Here is a 12,494-nt window from a genome sequence, read left to right on the forward strand (position 1 = left end):
ATCACTGGGCATCCCTGTACCTGATTACTGCTGTCAGGAGCCATCTTGACTTTTTGGGACCCATACTGGCCACACTTGCACTGAAGCTTGAGACACAACCTTTGCTGTCTGGTGACAAGTTCTTCGCAGGGCACTCTGCATCTTCCTTTCTTTACTCAGGGCCTGTTCTATCTGTCTAAAACAAGAAAGCTTTTCAATAAATGGCTAATAAGATTTGTGGTTGAATAGTAGGTTCAGATATTAAAATCTCAATCTGTGTGGTCCTTTCCCCCCCACACACACAATGTATTTTTATTATTATTACACATTAAAGCAAGTAATCTGCTCTTGAGGAGATTATAAGATTTCTGTATCTTGAGGAATGGTGATTATAGAAATCTCAAGTCTGTCTGTATTTTCCCCCTCAAATGGCTACACCATTAAGAAATGTAGGCCAGACGCGGTGGCTCACACCTGTAATCCCAGCACTTTGGGAGGCTGAGGTGGGCGGATCACAAGGTCAGGAGTTTGAGACCAGCCTGACCAACATGGTGAAACCCCGTCTCTACTAAAAATACAAAAATTAGCCGGGCGTGGTGGCGGGCACCTGTAATCCCAGGTACTCAGGAGGCTGAGGCAGGAGAATCACTTGAATCCGGATGCAAGGTTGCAGTGAGCTGAGATTATGCCACTGCACTCCAGCCTGGGCAACAGAGCAAGACTCTATCTCAAAAAAAAAAAAAAAAAAGTAGAAGTACACTGAATAGAGGTAAGGAGTTCAGGAAATGCAGAATAGGCACTGGGTTACATGAGAAAGAGAATTTGTGTGCTGCTCTGAAGGAGGTGACAAGATTTGAGAGAAGTGCTTCAAACTTAGTATGGCCACAGACAGCCTTTCAGGAAGCTCCAGGTCACAAGCATGACACAGAAAGAACAGAAGAGGCCAGGACTGAAGAAGCCATGTGGGAAGGAGCAAGGAACATCTCAGAAGTTGTCAAAGCAGAGAGATGGCTGTAATGACTACAAGGGGCTCTCACTTCTAATGTGTTATCTCTGCAAAAGGCCCCAGATTCATGGCTCCCACCCCAGTGGAGAGAGGGAAACCCCAAGAAAGGGAGAAAGGAGTCAATCTTCTATCATCCCAGCAGAAAGAGCCCTCAGAAGTTGGCTTTTATTTCATTCCCTAGTCAATAAAGAGGTGCAACATCGTGTGGACACTTGAGTGCGTAGATTGAGGCACCCCTGCTGCCAATCATTATGATTTCTGAATTTGAAAGTGAGCATGTGTATGTAACTGCCAAGAAAATACAGAAAGAGCACTTAAGAAGATTGACCATTTTTAGAGATAAAAGCTCATTTTCTCCAGTACTTGCAAATCTTGGCTAACTAGGAAAGATATTTGAAGAGGTAGATTGGTTTTCTCACAGTATACATACATCACCTATTAGCTAGAGTCATGGTCAACCAAGTTCGGCACTACTGGGCTAAAGATATAATGGGAGAATCCCTTAACTGAAAGTAAGTTCTGACTTAATAATCAACAGTCACACATTCCAGGAACACTTAGAAATTATTTTGAATTTGGCAGAAATGGTCTCTTTGTGAACATACCTTCGTATTCTGAATTCCCTCCAATGTGAATGATAAGTAAATTAAATCAAACTGGATCATACATCATTTGGCCTGAAGACACAGATGCTAGAACTCTATTCTGTCTGGCAGAGATAGCTGGCTCACTTCTGTATGATGAGCTCTACGTTGTTCTTTAGACAGGTGTTTCCTGAAAATTGACATCAAGAGTGTCAAAACAGAACCACAATAGCAGGCTTAATCAGGGACACCAAAACACACACAGAGAACAATGTTAGCTTACAAGTGATAGAAATTTCAAAGCAAGACAGAAAAAATAACAAATTTAGGGAAATATTTTAAATTTTGTCCTTTACACGTAACAGAAATGACTAAACACTTCCTAGTTCCTTACAAAATGATAGTCTCAATATCTGGGATTCGAAGTAACATTCTGGAAAATAGAATAAGGCATATAACATTATTGAATTGTGAATTCAGACACGTAAAGCATGGCATTTTGCCCAAAAAACCGTGATAATGTTGCTAGGCGTGGATCTTGGCTTCAGTTCAGTTGAAATCATCTCACATGCTCTGGATCTGAATAGGCAACTAATTTTGTTGGGGAGAGATTGTTCTTCAAGGTAGTTAAGAAAGGAATACATGAATGTCAGGGTGTCTTACGAATGCAGAGGTTGATTTAGGATATATGACTAGATAGAGTCAGAGGGACAATTCAGCCTTAAGGAACTAGGTGTCCTTTCTCTCGGCTGGTTACCAGACCTGGGATAGCCTGGGACATAAAAGCTGCCCAGATCAGCCCTTTCATTAGTACACACGGAGGAAGTTGTAGGTTGAAATTAGTGTGCAGGAGGCTCTTGGGGAATCAACACCTATGGTGGCAGAAGGAAAGATACAAGCAGAGGAAGAAGCTGAGCTGTGATGTGATCTCAATGAGAGCCTCAGCCAAATTCAAATGAAGTTCTGAAGGTGAAATTAATTTTGATAACCCAGAAACACAAAGTCAAATGCCACATGTTCTCGCTTATAAGTGGTAGCAAAGCAATGGGTACACACAGACATACAGAATAGAATAATAGATACTGGAGGCTACAGTGGGCAGGAGGGTAAGAGAGGGGTGAGGGGTGAAATGCTATTGATTGGGTACAATGTCCACTGCTCAGGTGATGATTACACTAAAAGTCCAGACTTCACCACTGCACACTATATCCATGGAACACAACTGTACTCATCCTCCTAAATCTATGAAGATAAAAACTAAAAAAGAAATTAATGTTGAAGCTGACCCAAGTCAGGGTGTGATGCAAGGCTTTTATAAGTTCCCACTTCCTGCTCCCACCCCCATCTACCCCTGAAAGGAACAGAGCCGTGGGCATATCAACTTTCTTTGGGTGGCTCAGGGGGTTCTTTGAAGGGGATCACAGCAGAGGGCTACTGCTCTGCCCTGCCAGCCCACCACAGAGACATAATTCTGTCGGTGGTCATGAATGGCTTTCTCGGTTTCTTCTCTCTTTTAACTTATTTTACATATTTTCAAGGACTTATCATTGAGTGATTCTTTGATAGTGCAGTGGTAGCAAAAGCCCCACTTTATTAAGTTAATCAACTAATCAGCAATGCTGCTTCAGCAAACTGGCCAATTGCAGGCTTTGAAGGTGCCTACGTGACGTTATCAATACAGAGAAAGCATCATTCCTGATCACAAGCAGTTCCACTCCATTCACTGGAAGTTATCTGATACATACATTTTAATGGCGGTATTATTAAAAACATATCTGTATATTGTATGTCAGAAGATTCACTGAAAGCAAATTCAAACAACCCTCACAAACGCTAACCTAGACTCTGGGAGAATAAATTAAATATCTATAGACAGAGAGACCAAGGATCAAGAGATCAAATATTATCTCAAGTGGAATGTATTATATATTAGAAGAAATGAGCATTCCCTACTTCCTATTCTAAGTCCCATGTCATTATGTTTCTTTTGTGTCCCTATTTAGGGACATGAAAACATGTAGACAAAAATGAATATGATTATCAGAAGTTGTATCTTTGGAGCCCAGGTATTTTATTATCAAAGTTTTGTTTTTCGTTACTTCCCTCTATGGACAATGAAACCCTGAATTATTACAATTACATTATTATTATTTACAGCCATGGTCAATAAGCCAGGGTGATACAATTATAGCAAACAAGAACAAATACTATTTAATTAGCATCACAGCTCTCTCATGCTAGTAAATGTATGACTTCTGTTAGGCTTTTGACATCTTAAGGGAAGGAAAAAAAAGAGCAACTCTAGGTTTATCCTAGCTACTTTCAAGAGACTTAGAATGAAAATCACTGGATCAGACACATCTAAGAAGGAAATATATTTTATGGCAAAATCATGTCAGACTTGCCTATTCCCTTTTAGTTTATTTCAGTAGCCCTCACAAATCCTTCACAAATAAATTAACCTATTTAGCTGTTATTAGAAAAAAATCTTTGAACATACATTAATCCAAAAATTTCTCAGCCAATTCAATTCTGAATTGAGTATTAAAGAAAACTCATTAAAATAATGGTAAATTTTTAAATAAAAAAACCCTCAAGTTTCATCATACTCCTTGGTCTCCAGGTTCTAAATATTGCAACAAGCTCTGTCCATGTGCAAAGGTTTAGGATGGAGAGTTCACGCACCAGACTGTAGATGAAATGAACAATGGGAACAAGCAGAGATGACATGTTTTGCTCGAATTGCTTCAATTAAAGTTAGACCCTATGCCCAGAGGTTCAGTGGCTTTGCTCCCCGTTATAAAAAACGTCCTTCTTTTGACATCAGCATTTTGTTTCCTAGCAGAAGCATTCCACTGAGATTTTATGCATCTCATCAACACTATTCCATCTCCTATGCTAAACGTGCTATTACGAAAGGTTTGCAGTGTCTGGAAGCTGGAAGGGGCTGTGCCCAGGCTATTCCAGCAGCTTAGCTATTGCATTGGCACATCTCCAGCTTCTCTGCTAAATACATAATTAAATCTCACGGTCGACATGGTGTGATTCATTCCCATAAAGTGTGAAAACAAACAACTGTGCATGCGCTGTCCCCAATTTCAAATTCAAAACAAAAATATCCTGGAATCTTCTATTTCCCTTAAGTTCCAAATGTAATTAGACCGTTTTTAAAGGCAAGTAGTCTTCCAGTTTCCATGTGTTAAATCCAATCTGTCAGTTACAAATGGGGTGGGGGGGACAAACGACTGCAAAATGTAACATCTTGGTTTCCTCTCTTTATAATCAAGTGCTCAAATTGACTTATTTTCCCCTAGAATTACCAAAATGTCATTGCTCTCTCATGCAGAGCCTTTGTTTATTTACCAGTTTACAGCCAAGAGCAAATGTTCACAAGTAAGTAATCAGACCCTCCAAGTGCTGTTGACTAATGCAAACTTACAAACTGCAGCAATGTGACTAGGGGCAGCCGTGATGCTGGTTTTGGCTCAGTTCCATAGCCCTAAGTCACAAGGAATTTAAACAAGATGCCCAGCACCTCTCTGCAGACGTCACTACCAAGTTCTTCTGTAGGGCAACAATTCTTTTCATTTTTCCAAATAAACTTCACATATAATGAACTAGATTCTTCCAGCTGCCTCCTAGGAAAAATTCAATATATGAGGAGCTAGAGTAAAATTTTTTATCCATAAATAGATATCTCCAGTATATTTGTATTGGTGAAATGCAAAATAAATTAGAAAATATTTCCAGAAAGGAGAGAGTCATAAGATTACATTTTTCTTTTCAATAAATATTAATTTTGTGACACAAGTCTACAATTAAAAATTTAAGTAACTGAAGAGAGATTTTAGCTAATCTGTGAATATAAGTCTACAGAGGTTAAATATATTTTATGCAAATGTGTCTCATATACAAACATAGCACAAATATACTGCTCTTTAATGACCAAGAATATTCTTACATTGTCTTCCATTTTTCTTGTTTGATTCTCTTGTAATATACTTACATACTTCTTGAATCTATTCTATACATATATATACACACAAACACACATGATTATACTTCCTTGTACTATACTTATATGTATTTCCTCTACACTTTAGCTGTACTAGATAACATGTTCTCCAACATGGCTTATGCATCCCTGACTCTATAATTCTGCTAATTCTGTTTCCTCCACTGAGAATTCTATTCCACAAACTGTCAAAACACTTCCCTGATATTTCTCAGCCCAATTCAAATGCCATTGAGCTAAAATATTTTTCTCCTCTTAACCCCTTATAATATTTTATTTGTGCTTCTCTAACTTTTTAATAGTATATACACCATTATATTACTCTACATCTACAAAATTATAGAGACTGATGAAAAGAATTACGTCTCATTCATTTTTAATATTTGTTAAAGCCAAGAGCAAAATTTTAAAGATAATCCATGCTCAAAAAAAAAAAAAAATGCATTGATGGAACAAAGAAATAAATGAGCTAATGTATTTAGCATGCATGCTGATTGTATAGAAAACTTTTTGAAGAGCAGAGGAGCAAAAAATAAGAATCTTTTAAAGCATTCATAATCCATGCATATGTCTTTTGTACACCGTGTAAGTGCAAATAAAATATGTGCACAATTTGTATTTGCAAAAATATCGTTAGTCTATTTCGGAATATACCACATTGACTTAGTATTACCGTATATCATGATTGAATGTGTGTCATTATAATATTTTTCTACATACGTTTTAGATAGTAATTCATTACGTGGTCACAATATACTTTTAGATAATCTTCTGCTACATATTTTGCTTCTCATTTTTCTGGCTTTGTCTCTCCTACTGTGTTCTAATTGTTTTAGTAATATAAATAATTCTCTACCTCTACTGCTAGTTGCATGCTAAAAAAAATGCGTATTTTACCATTGTCTCTCACCTGAAACATTGCATCAGCCTGCTAACTGTTCTGCTTGTTTTCACTCTCAGCCTTCTCTAAGACATTCTCAACCAAGCACACAGAGTGATTATATCATCTGTCAGATCATGCCTCCTATTTACTCAGAATATTCCAATGTCTTTCTGTTTTTTGCAGAGTAAAAGCCAAAGTCCAATTAACAGAGACTAGAAGACTGTATTTGAAACTCTACTCCCATCCTCCCCCTCATTATTTTTCTGGTCAAATTTATTGTTTTCCCCTCTCCCACCCTACTCCAGCCACATTGGTCTCTTTGCTCTCCCTCAAAGATACTGACTATTCTGCCTCAGGGCCTTTGCACTCGCTGCTCCTTTAGGTGGTAAACCAATCTCCACACCTAGCTAAATCTAAACTGTCTGCTTTGAACCCCATTGCATTTTGTTCGTATTAAAGCCATTCAAGTATGTTCACACTCTCCTCTCCTTTGCATCCTTACAGAAATGTCAACTCAGTAAGGCCTTCAAATCATAGACCGTATCTCAAACACCACTTCACCTTTGCCATAGACTTTTCACCATATTTCATATTTAATTTGTTTCATGTACTTCTACTTTATAGACTCTACATTTTGTAAGATTAGAGATTTATATTTGCTCTATTCATATTGTATCCCCAGCTGCTAGAACTATGTATCTGACACATAGCAGGTACCTAATAAATATTGGTTGAATAAGTAGATGTTATGATTAATTGACTTTAGCTACATCTGTGCTTCTATTCAAGATACTGAGAAAAAAAGTGCTCTTGTCTCAACTATTTACAGTCAAAATAGAAGTCCCCGTAACTGATAAATCCAAGCTTGTCCTTCTATCTCTAAAACCTCCGTATGCTTTGGCACATTGTATGCTCACAGTTAGCAGACTACTCACAAGCACATCCACACGTCTGCTCCCACTCGCTGTGTTGTATGTTTAATAGAATCAGTTGTGTTTGTTCCCAAAACTGTCCCTGTCAGTTGCACTTGTTATGTTGTAATTGTACAATTTGATTAAACATTAGTAAACCAATAGACTATGAATCTGCAAATAGAATTATAGTACTATGAAAATGCCATTGAATGTTTTAGTAAGACTCAGTAAAGGCAAGTGACTAACAAATGTCAAGTATGAATATAAAATATTTGAAAAATAATAAAAATATAGAAAATGGACATACCCATTGCTTTAAAAATTTAAGTACTTACTCTCTCCCTGCCAAATAAAACCCTAAATATTATAGATGATTCAATATGGGTATGATTTAAATAAAAAATATTATAGGGAACTTCAATCATCAAAAATACATGCAAACAAAAAGCTTTAGCCCATGTCACAATGTATACTTATATGTTTAAAGTTAAAACAAAACGTTGAGGCACACACACACGTATATGTACACACACAAACACATTTTTTGTTTAATCTATTTTGTTGTTTAACTTACCACAAATTTTAAGAGTAATAACAGATTTATGTAATCTTTCTGCCCCTCGGTTATTTTATCAACAAAATGAAGAAAATACAAATCGTGCTGCCTACAACAAAGATCTATTAAAAATAAAATAAAGTTATATATCACAAAGTGCCCTGAAAAGCTATTACAGATGTGTAAGCTGGTGTCATAATTAAATGGATTTAAGGAAAAGCTGAAAGTAATAAAAGACACCTTTACTTCTTCATTCCCCTTAGACGTATTCTTTTCTGGAATTATCGAGGCATTTTCACATAATACTGTTCTAAACTTGAAATTCAAATGCATCAGGCATTCCAAGCATAACTGGAACAAATTCAAATGAACATCAGATTTCCATTTAAATCCAATTTTACTCACTTTCTCCTTCCTCTGTTTCAAGTCTCAGAGCACTCTCTTATAACTGAGCTCATTTCTCAAGAGTCAAGGAACTCACTTGGGTCAACTTCCTACCTGGGGCACCAACCATCTTCAAGAGCTTCGTCTGTGCCTGCATACCAAAGAGATGCTTACACAAGAGCCTTGGCAATGAGTCCTGAAGTGCTCTGTGAATGTAAATAACCTGAAATAAGGAGACTGCAGATAAGTAGGGAGGTCAGGTTTCCATGAGTCCAACCATTCCAACCTTTCTATGCATCGCTTGAAACCTACACAGGTGGCAACCAGACCCCATCTCACTGTGTAGCCGCTCTGCTGTCCTTCCTGAGTGACAGCCACTTCATCAGCAGTATGACAACGCCGTACATCTATCTATATTCTGCTTTGAGAAAATGAAAAGGGTTTCACAATTTGCAAAGTTTCCAACAGGAAGGGCAATAGCACTGGTGTTCAGGGCATGTGCTTTGGGTTTAAATCTTTACTACTTAGCATGTTGTGATTTTGTGCAAGTTATTTAAACTCTCTTAGCCTCAGTTTCCATGTTGTTAAAAATAGGTATAAAATGCCTACTCTAGATTGAATAATTTAGGGTTTTTAAAATAATTTAAAATGATATATTTAAAGCACCAGGACATGAAAGGTGGGAAGTTATTACTATTATGTTTTAAAAACATATAATTTAAAGCTAAGACAGAATGTTGTCATATTTCAGTATGTCAGGTAAGAAGAATCCAGCTGTTACAGAAATATTTTTAATAATACAATAGCAACAAAAATGAGTGATAGGCATACATATTTCATTTTCATGACCTTACTTCTGTCCTCAGCATTCCACAAGTCTCAAATGTTCGATTTCATCTCAGAGGGATTTGTTTTCTAGTTCTTTCTTTGGACTAACGACATTTACATAAATAAAGGTTTTAATAAAACAACCCCCAGAAGTATTTCACCATATTTCAAGAAACCTGATTTATTTTGTGTATTATAAATAAAATGTTTTTTAAAATTGAAATGGAACATTTTCTAAATGTCTGTTTCTAAACTACCTCGAAATATATATCAATGAAATTTTCTTTAAAACAATAAAAGTCATTGTAACACTACATAGTAAGCATATACAATACCATAATTGTACACACAATCCTGATAGATACATTTTCTAAGTTGCTTTAAATAGATTTCTGTTTTTTTTAAAAAAGGCGTTTACCTGCTATTTTTAGATGACTGATTGAATAAAAAAAAACTTATCACATTACCTCTCCCCCAAGAGACAAAAACTGTTACCAGAAATGTGCTCCAACTTTTCTTGGAGTAGAAGTTTAATTAAAAAAAAAAAAAAAGAAAAAAAAAAAACTCAAGCAAATCATATGCCACGGAAGAAAAAAAAATGGTAGATTCAAAGGGCTTTTGTGTTTTGCATCTGATATCTAATAGACTTTTTGTACTACTGCTAAGCTGAAGATAATCATTTCTCGTCATCGTTATCAGAAACCCCAGAAGTCTCAGCCACATGCAGACCTGGTAATTAAGCTGTTAAATTGGGAAGTGGTCATCCCTTCAGGTGAATTCATCTGTTGTCAGATCCTCCAATCCTTCCCTCCACTCTAGGTTCCTAAATTTCCTCTGACATGTTCCTTTTTTGTATCTCGTGTGTTGAGAATCTTAAGAGTAGCTCTGGTTTTCAACTAGCTAAAAACTGCATTATACCCTTGGATCGACACAAGAGGACATTCTATAAATATTCCATAAATATAAATGATATATAAAAAGAAACTAAGGAGTTTAGGGAAGTAAACTTGTAGACATACTATCAAAGCCTTCTTGCATTTTGCATGAGGAAGAATTCAAACACCAAGTAAAGTTAACTAGAAAGCTAATGAGAAAGGCCGGGCATGATGGCTCATGCCTGTAATCCCAGCACTTTGAAAGGCCGAGGCAGGCGGATTACGAGGTCAGGAGTTTGAGACCAGCCCGGTCAGCATGGTGAAACCCCATCTCTACTAAAAATACAAAACTTAGCTGAGTGTGGTGGCATGTGCCTATAATCCCAGCTACTCGAGATGCTGAGACAGGAGAATCACTTGAACCCCAGGGGCAGAGGTTGCAGTGAGATCATGCCACTGCACTCCAGCCTGGGCAGCAGAGCAAGATTTTGTCAAGATTTTTGTCTCAGACCACACACACACACACACACACACACACACACACACACACACACAAAGCTAACGAGAAGAACATTAATCCTATCAATCAAATTTATAGCTACCTTCCAGTTCTAACAATTAGAATTCTTTTCAATTATTTTGCATAATTCTTTACACAAATTTTGAATCTTTCTTTTATAAAGTTAAAAGTTATAAGAATTTCTTCAGAGAAAAGGTACAATCAGCCTCAAATCTTCTAAAGGGGAAAGCTAAATTCTCATGGTTTGAACTGCTGTTTTCTGGGAAACACTGCATAAAAAACTGGCTGGCATGAGTAACTACAGGCTGGACCTTAAAGCCCATTGCACCATCTCTGAGAAGTAAGATACTTCGTACAATGGGTTTAGAGAAAATTGTTGTTTTCCTTCAGGATCGTCAGATCAAAGACAGAGAACTCAACCTGGCTGAATGTGTTGTTATCTCATAGCCTCAGAAGCCAGCGTGGCAGATTTTCAGGGTGCCGTTTACAGGTAAAACAAGTGAAAGTATGAAGAATGCCACTTGATTTTTTTGTTTTTACTACATGAAGCCCTTTATTTTGAGGACATGATAGGTGCTAAATTTTTTCAATTGGGTATAATCTGAGCGATGCTTAAAAAATTATTTTAAGTATTATTTTAAATATTATTATTTACTCTTTCGAGGTCCAGCTCAAATGCCAGTTCCTCCAAAAAGCCTTTCCTGATAGAAATCATCTTATCCCCATTCTATATCAGATATATATATATATGTATCTTTGTTTTTCATGCTATTACTTATTGATCACTTGCTAAGCAAGTACCTGCTACTCATCAAAAATCAAGCCTACATGAAGATAAAGCATGAATGAAATTATACTGAAAATATATTTCAGTTTGCATACACATTTTTAGAAACACACAGAGAAAACATTACACAACTAACAATAGGTGCTTTCATTTACCTTGAAGTAGAGATATATTACTGTTTTTTAACTGTCCAAGGGAAAAGTTCATAACTTTGCAATGAAAGCATTCAATTTCATAGCAAATCTCTCTGAGTGTTCAAAAACCCACAAGACTACACTTCATGAAGGCTGACATAATTTGCATAAGCGCTGTTGGATCCCCAGTATCTTCTAGAGCCAAGTAGCAGGTGTTCAACTTATTTTTATTAGAAGATTAAAGTATTATATTATCTCATTTAAACTTCAAAGCCACACCAATAAATCATTTTCATCATTTTATAGATGAAACAATAGAAATCAAGAGGGTAAGGGTAAATAATTTCTTCAGAAAAATACAGTTTTGAGGAAAATACAGGAATCAAAGAGATTCAGCATGAGTCTTCCTAGCTCCAAACCTTGCTTGTAACTACTCCATTACGTCTCCTATTACAACACTTGGAGCATTTTCTTCTTTCCGTTTTTGTAGTGGAGTTACATGACAGCAAGGGAGTAGGGGTCATGTCTTTATAACCGTAACCTATGAGGCTTTGTACCTTATAAGCATTCTTAAATATTTACTAAATTAGTGCTGGAATTAATGAATCAAACTATACTAATGCATTAAATTATAATGTATTAGTACTATAGAGCAAATAACATTAAAAATAACTAATATTTGGCCGGGTGCGGTGGCTCATGCCTGTAATCCCAGCACTTTGGAAGGTTGAGGCCGGTGGATAACCTGAGGTCAGGAGTTCGAGACCAGCCTGGAAAACATGGTGAAACCCTGTCTCTACTAAAAATACAAAAATTAGCCAGGTGTGGTGGCACACACCTGTCATCCCAGCTACTCAGGAGGCAGAGGCTGGAAAATCACTTGAACTCGGGAGGTGGAGGTTGCGGTGAGCCAAGATCGCACGATTGTACTCCAGCCTGGGCAACAAGTGTGAAACTCCATCTCAAAAAAAAAAAATGATAAGCTCCAACTATGTGCCAGGTTTCTTTTTTTGTAATTATATTTCTTAT

At 36.9% G+C, this 12,494-nt stretch overlaps 1 long non-coding RNA gene across 1 annotated transcript in view; it reads right to left on the bottom strand.

The window, feature by feature from the left end:
* The window catches only part of LOC123569111 (uncharacterized), a 42,814-nt gene that overhangs the window by 7,122 nt on the left and 23,198 nt on the right, over positions 1-12,494 (bottom strand). The window contains exons 3-4 of the long non-coding RNA XR_010581613.1: positions 1,591-1,759; positions 21-175 (exon numbers count right to left, since the gene is read on the bottom strand). This is a non-coding gene — a long non-coding RNA (uncharacterized lncRNA). The remainder of the gene's footprint in view (positions 1-20; positions 176-1,590; positions 1,760-12,494) is intronic.

Source organism: Macaca fascicularis, chromosome 15, assembly GCF_037993035.2.
Source record: "Macaca fascicularis isolate 582-1 chromosome 15, T2T-MFA8v1.1".
NCBI lineage: Eukaryota > Metazoa > Chordata > Mammalia > Primates > Cercopithecidae > Macaca > Macaca fascicularis.